Here is a 7097-nt window from a genome sequence, read left to right on the forward strand (position 1 = left end):
AATGCACAACTTACACTACTAACACAATACATAGCCTGCACTACTACGGCAATACAAATCACAACTAACACTACGAACTTAATACGCAACTTACGCCAGTAATAGATATAACTCCGTGCAAAGTACAGTACTCTATTCTTATGTACATGTATTCTTTTTAACATCACTTTGTATTTTTCTCCACAGATCAGAAAGTTCTCCATATTTGGATGTATATTGATGATAGTTAAATAGTTAAATCAAAATTCTCTTCATAATAAAAGTAATAAGAAGGCAGAAGTATGTAATAAAAAGTTCTTCAATATTCTTATGTTAAGATTTTATGAGGGGTCAGGAAATTTATAACATGAGTGTCTTCTAATATTTAAGCAGTGTGATGAGCAAGGACAGGAGACTTGATGATGCAGTGTAAGAACGAGTAACACAGGGAGGAAGGTTGCAGATAGTCAGTCAACCATGTGGCTCTTTATTGGTATGGGTGGATACACTCTACCTTTTTCTGGACAGCCACTGTGTTTTGAGACGTGATTTGCTTTATTGCTCTTCGTATTGATATGAGCATATATCACGGTGATGGGTAAGTCAGCCTTCTTCACTCTTTTAACCATTTATCCATCACCAGAAGGGTAGGGTGAAACTCAAGAAAACTAACTTAAGTTACTTTACACTGTAACAAACAAAAAGACAAGGTTTCGTTTACAATAACGAGGATTCATATAGGCTTACAACACAGATATAAAAATTAGCTATTTCTCTTTCCTGGCCAAATTAGAAGAAGTGGAAGCTAGGTACTCATAGCTTGAGGAACTAGGAGAACTTGTTGGTGATATAATCCACACACCAGTATTATACTGAGAGGTAAACCAAAAGTGGAAATGGTGCTCAGTCTGTGTGTTTTGTAGTCAGTGTGAAAGCCTGTGTCTAAGGGTGTCTAGTGGGAAATGTGTCTCAATGTGTCTAGTAGGAAATGTGTCCCGAATGTGTCTAGTGTTAAAATGACTGTCTCTCGCTAGTTCCTCATGCTCATATAGTAGTGCACCCCATCTCTTTAGATTAAATAAGCCAATGTTCTGTCTTAATTATAATCAACAGCCAATTACAGACAATGGAGGCTTCTGCTTCCAATTACAAACTAACACATTCTAACTCTCAACCAGTTAAGAGGTGTTAAAAAGACGGAGCCTGTCGGTCATTGGAGAACACTCCCATTAGCCCCTCCTACGGGGTGCAGGTATGTCATGCCCACCCTGGCAAGCACATGGTAACACACAATGTCACTCCTACGTAGAATATAGAAAATTAGTGGGATGTTATTCTGCTCAGAAACAAAACATGCAAAATGATTAGGTGATCTTATCTGTTTCATTGTGTGGACAAAAGCCTTTCTGACAGCTGCGTACATAACAGAAAAGTAGTGATGTCATAATTTCTCCAGCTCGGGTGTCAAGGGGCAGATAAGGAAAACTAGACTGGTAAACACAGAGGCTCTGAAAATGATTTAGTGACCTCATCCATTCGTCTTATCTCCCTCCGTTATCTTCACGTTTGCCATTTTCATCCATTTCCAGTCTGCTCCATCTCCTGCTCCACTGGGTAACCACACCAGTGACAAGATTAATAATGAAAAAGAGGATATAAGAATATAACTTACATTTTCACACTACAGCAGCATATAATGTCACTACTACAAGAGTTTCATGGAAATTCTGTTTCTAGTGCACGAAGGGTTTCTTACTTCTCGGAGTACTGTATACCAAAGGTGTATTTTTGTCATCCAGACTAGAGTCTGGAATTCGAAGCGCGCATAAAGCCGCTTGATTTCTCTCTGGAAATACAATCTTGCTACGTATAACCCCCCCCAAAATACCACCACCAGTCAGAACATAAAATGCAGTGATCGCCGTGAAAGACCATCTGACGATGAGATCATGACCCATATATGTGCTGAAATGGCCGTATACTTCATTAATAATACACACCTGTACCAAAATTTTATGTATGTGTTAATTTCATGATAATCATCGCTCAGTTGTCCCTGCTGGCCATTTTCAATCTTTTCAAGCGAAACCCAGTGCACCAAGACTGTTCCTGACCTCACTTTGGGAGATAAGAAGACAGTTTTGGTTTGCATGGAAAACACTTCGTCCAGATTCGTATTGCTTTGGGTGACAAGAATGGCGCAGCTTAGTTTCACTGGAGGCGGGTTCGAATCCGACTCAGCATGGACGATAAGAATGCGCCACAAGAGGCTTATGCACTGGATACAGGTCTGTATCATGACGGCTTTCTCACTGTGTTGTGTGTCGGTGTTCTCTGAAATATATTATTACTATACTTTTGGATTCTGTTTCTAAATACACTGGGGAATTCATGTAGTGCTGTAGTATAATAAGAATGATAAGAGGATTAGTTTTTCAGCTGTATTAGGTAATTGTTTAAAATCTTATTCCTGTGAAACTTACTAAGCAAACGTTCCAACAGAGTGAACAATATCACAGTCCTTGCTACCAACTAGCTCATTTATTCATTTAAAGTCTAGAGACTATGAATCTCTCCTTGTTACGTCACTATATAATAATGGAATGCGTAAACTAATATAGGACTTCAAACAAAAACAGATGATAATCATAATCCTGTATGAGTTGGTGGCACCAAAGACATATCTACGTCTTGTTTCTGTGCGTACATTGTCAAATCACGAAATATATTCGCTGTTCAGAATGGGGTGGGGAGTGTAGCCTTGTACACTCATGCAGACGCAATGTTATGTCACTCTTGAAAGAGCGCGGGGGTCTGCACGAGTGGGTGGATACAGTCCTCACCCCGTCCTGGATGGCAAGTGATTGTTCCGTTATGCAAGGACATGTGAAACAACACAAAGAGAAGAACTATCTTTAGAGTCTTCGCATCAGGCTAAATCACGACAGCCATTCTGAACTTGTCAAAGCCCATATACCATTTTATGCATTCCATACTTTGGGCTGGCGCAAGAGCGATGCAGTCCCAGTCTGTAGGTATGAAATGAGCTAATGAGCTTAGGTAACAGATGATATGGTGATGGTACGGCCGACTGTGTTGAGCAAGTGAGCTTAGGTAACAGATGATATGGTGATGATACGGCTGACTCAATACAAACATTTGTTTCACAAGACTCACACGAATAACACTGTAAATAGTTTATTAGTTCACTTGAGTAACTAGGTAACTAGGCATCTATTACTAACGTCATAGAATCTGCACTCTTATTGCAGAATATATATATATATATATATATATATATATATATATATATATATATATATATATATATATATATATATATTGTTACGGAACAGAGAAAGATAATGTACACTTTAAGTGAGAATACGAAGAGTCACTACTGTCCCGTAAAGTTCCAGGTTCAAAACAAAAGAGTTAGGTAAAATTACAAGTTAAAGTTTAATGCACAAACTAACAACAAAACATTCAGGACTCATAAGGATAATGTAATGGCAAAAACAGGTTAAATATATGGTTAACTGCAATAGCCTCTATTAACACGAAATTAGCAAGAATAAATTTATCTAAGTCAGCCCTGATAAAATGAGATACCAGATAATACTCAGTGAATGCCAGATAAATAATTACAGATACAAACTATTATCAAAAATGACTGACATAAAGAACCCCACACGAATTACAAAAACTTCACTAGGCCTACAAATTAAACTTATGCTATACAATACAAGAAAAAATGCAACAACAGTTATACTCAAATTACACACAGCTGCTAGATGGTTGGAGATTTCTTGAGCACTCACAATAATAATATCTGTACAGGGGAGGACAGAGATGTGAACAAAATGAGGAGCAGATCTAAGTGGCAATGATGCAGAGACTGAGCTCATTATATAGGGGCCAGGAGAGCCTGATACAACTTGTAAGAGGGACGCGCAAATGAAGCCATGGGGACAGAGAGCTGAAAATCCCGCAAAGTATAACAGAGAGAACGACTTACTCTACTATAACGGTAGAAGGGGGGGACTGAGGCAGAACACGCTCGTGATCAAACATGCAGCAACTGTGCGTTAAAATTACACAAAGGATGATGAAATCATAGGCTATGTAACACCTCCCCACAAAGAAAAAAGAAATTTACAAAGGAAATTTCTTATTACTCTAAAACAATCTGTACATGGCATTACAGAACATGCAAATGTCTTTCCTAATGTTACAAAACATGAGATCTCCCTAGCACGTTCAGTCATAGGTACTTGCCAGTATCCCTTTAACAAATCAAACTTACTTATGTACCTAGCCTTTCCGATCTTGTCTATGCAATCTTCCACACGAGGGAGAGGGTAAGTGTCTGTTTTGGTTATCTGATTAACACGTCTGTAGTCAATGCAAAGCAGCTGTGACCCACCTGGCTTAGGGACTAGAGTGACAGGAGAACTCCACTCGCTCTGACAGGGCTCAATCATCTTGTGGTCCAACAGGTAGCCAAGCTCCTTCTGGATGAGAGGAACTATCACTGGGTTCACACGGTAAGGAGGCAATTTAATTGGCTTTGCGTCTCCAACATCGACATTATGTATCAACACAGTGGTTCTTCCTGGAGTAGCACGGAACACTTGCGGGTACTCCTGCAGTAATGCCGAAAACTCCTGCCTTTCCTCGGGAGGTAGATGAGAAAGCTTAGTCTGGAGATCATTCATGATATCAGGATTCTTCCCCAAACTATCACTCAGGCTCATACTGCATGGGAGAGCTTCACTTGCAGACTCGGGTGGAGCAGCTACAGTGCAGACTGGATTATTTTCGTCCTGCTTGTGATATAACTTTAGCATGTTGATGTGACATAGTTGCTTGCTCTTTCTACGATCTGGTGTGGCGATGACATAGCTGACATCACTGAGTTTCTTCTCCACGAAATAAGGGCCACTAAACTTGGCTTGAAGAGGTTGCCCATGAACTGGTAGCAGAATCAAAACCTGATCTCCTGGCTGAAAGTGGCGTAACCTGGACTTCTTGTCATACCAAGTCTTCATCTTCTCCTGAGCAGCTCCTAAATTCTCTCTCGCCAGCTGTAAAGCAGTGGACAGCCGTTCTTTGAACTTCATCACATACTCCAGCAGGTTGACGTCATCTTCCTCCGACAGCCAGCATTCCTTGAGTAACTTAAGGGGTCCTCTTACTTCATGGCCAAACAGTAGTTCAAAAGGTGAGAAGCCCAGTGATTCATTTGGAGATTCTCTTGCAGCAAACACAACGAATGGAAGACCTTTATCCCAGTCTTTCTGATGTTCCAAACAGTATTTCTTGAGCATCGATTTGAGTGTTTGATGATATCTCTCCAACGCTCCTCGGGTCTGGGGATGGTAAGCTGAAGACGTGATCTTGGTGATGCCCAACTCTTTCAGAGACTGCTTGAAAACATTTGACATGAAATTACTTCCCCGGTCTGACTGTACCTCCTTGGGCAGACCAAACTTTGTGAAGAACCCTAGCATTTCCTTAACCACGTTCTTTGCTGAGATATTTCTAAGTGGAATGGCTTCAGGATAACGAGTAGCCATATCAATCATGGTCAACACATAAGAAAATCCTGAAGAAGTCTTAGGAAGAGGGCCCACAATATCCACCAACACACGGGTGAAGAGCGCCTCAAAAGGAGGAATGGGAACTGAAGGTGCAACCTTTTCGGTCCTGATTACACTTCCCCACAACTTGACAGGTGTGACAAGACTTACAATACCAGGAAACATCCTGAAGATACCTGGCCAGTAGAAGTGTTTCAAAATGCGTGCCACAGTCTTCCTCACTCCAAGGTGTCCTGCCAAACTGGAATCATGAGCCACTCTAATGATATCCTGCCTACAAACACGAGGGATGACAACTTGATGTACAACCTCCCATTCACAGTCGGCTGATGCTGTTGGGGGTCTCCACTTCCTCATAAGTACTCCTGACTTTACATAATAACAAGTAGAAGCACCAGCTGACTCTTCCTCACTGCAAGCAGAGTTAGCTAGACCTTTCAACTCAGGGTCAGCAACCTGCAACTCAACCAACTCTTGACGAGACAAATTATCAACATTACGGGGTACTGCCTCATCTGGTGAGTGGTCCAAATTAGCAAGAAAAGTGTCAGCTAGGATAACATCATCATCATCATTATCCTCTAAATCACCAGTAACTTTAGACTTAGCCCTAGTGACAGCACATGCAGGGAACACATCAGGGACATCACAATCCTGGGACGCAGCCACTGGCTCACTAGACAACTGAGGAGCTGGACACACTTGACTTCCACCAATATCATTTCCAAGTAAAGAAAGTTACACCTGACATTGGGTGTCTCAACCAACCCAACCATAACGGAACCATTAACAAAACCAGACTCTAAATTCACTCTGCACAGAGGACAGAGAAAGTAATTATTCCCTACACCTTGTAAGATTACAGTTTCATCAGAGGAATTAAAACTAGAGCCTAGAACACTGGTCAGCATAAGGATTGGCAAGCACCTGTATCACGATATATTTTAACTGATTTCCTGTCATTACTGTCCAGAGGACTGACAAAACCTTCAGACAGAAATTAGCACATGAACTCTTGAGAGTGTCACCCACGTTACTGCTCAAAGAGGAGCTCCATCATGAGAATTTAAGTTACCCCTCAAAGCAGTTCAGTTAACTCAGTTAAAGAATTCTGGGAACTCTCAAGAGTGGACACTAGACCAATTGACTGAATATTTAAAGACTCCTTTTTGTTCACATCACGCTGTCTCCTGAAATATCTCTCCGTAGTATGACCAAGCTTACTACAATAAGTACATTTACTTTTCTGAAATCTAGAGGTGAAGCTGGTATTTACTTCCTGAGAAACATCATCTTTATTCTCTTTCCTGTTACCTGTACTCTGAGTAGAGGCAACGCACTTACTCTCAGCTTTCCTTTTTCCTCCAGAATATCTCTTGTGAGTGAGAACATATTCATCAGCTAAAACTGCAGCATCAGACAAAATATCTATTCTTTTCTCATCAAGATATAGGCTTACATCTTTACTAATACACCTTTTGAAATCCTCCAGCAAAATCATCTGCTTAAATTTAC

This window comes from Coenobita brevimanus, chromosome 100 (assembly GCF_032717465.1).
Source record: "Coenobita brevimanus isolate Jiangsu-jjx chromosome 100, ASM3271746v2, whole genome shotgun sequence".
In the NCBI taxonomy this organism is placed as follows: Eukaryota; Metazoa; Arthropoda; class Malacostraca; order Decapoda; family Coenobitidae; genus Coenobita; species Coenobita brevimanus.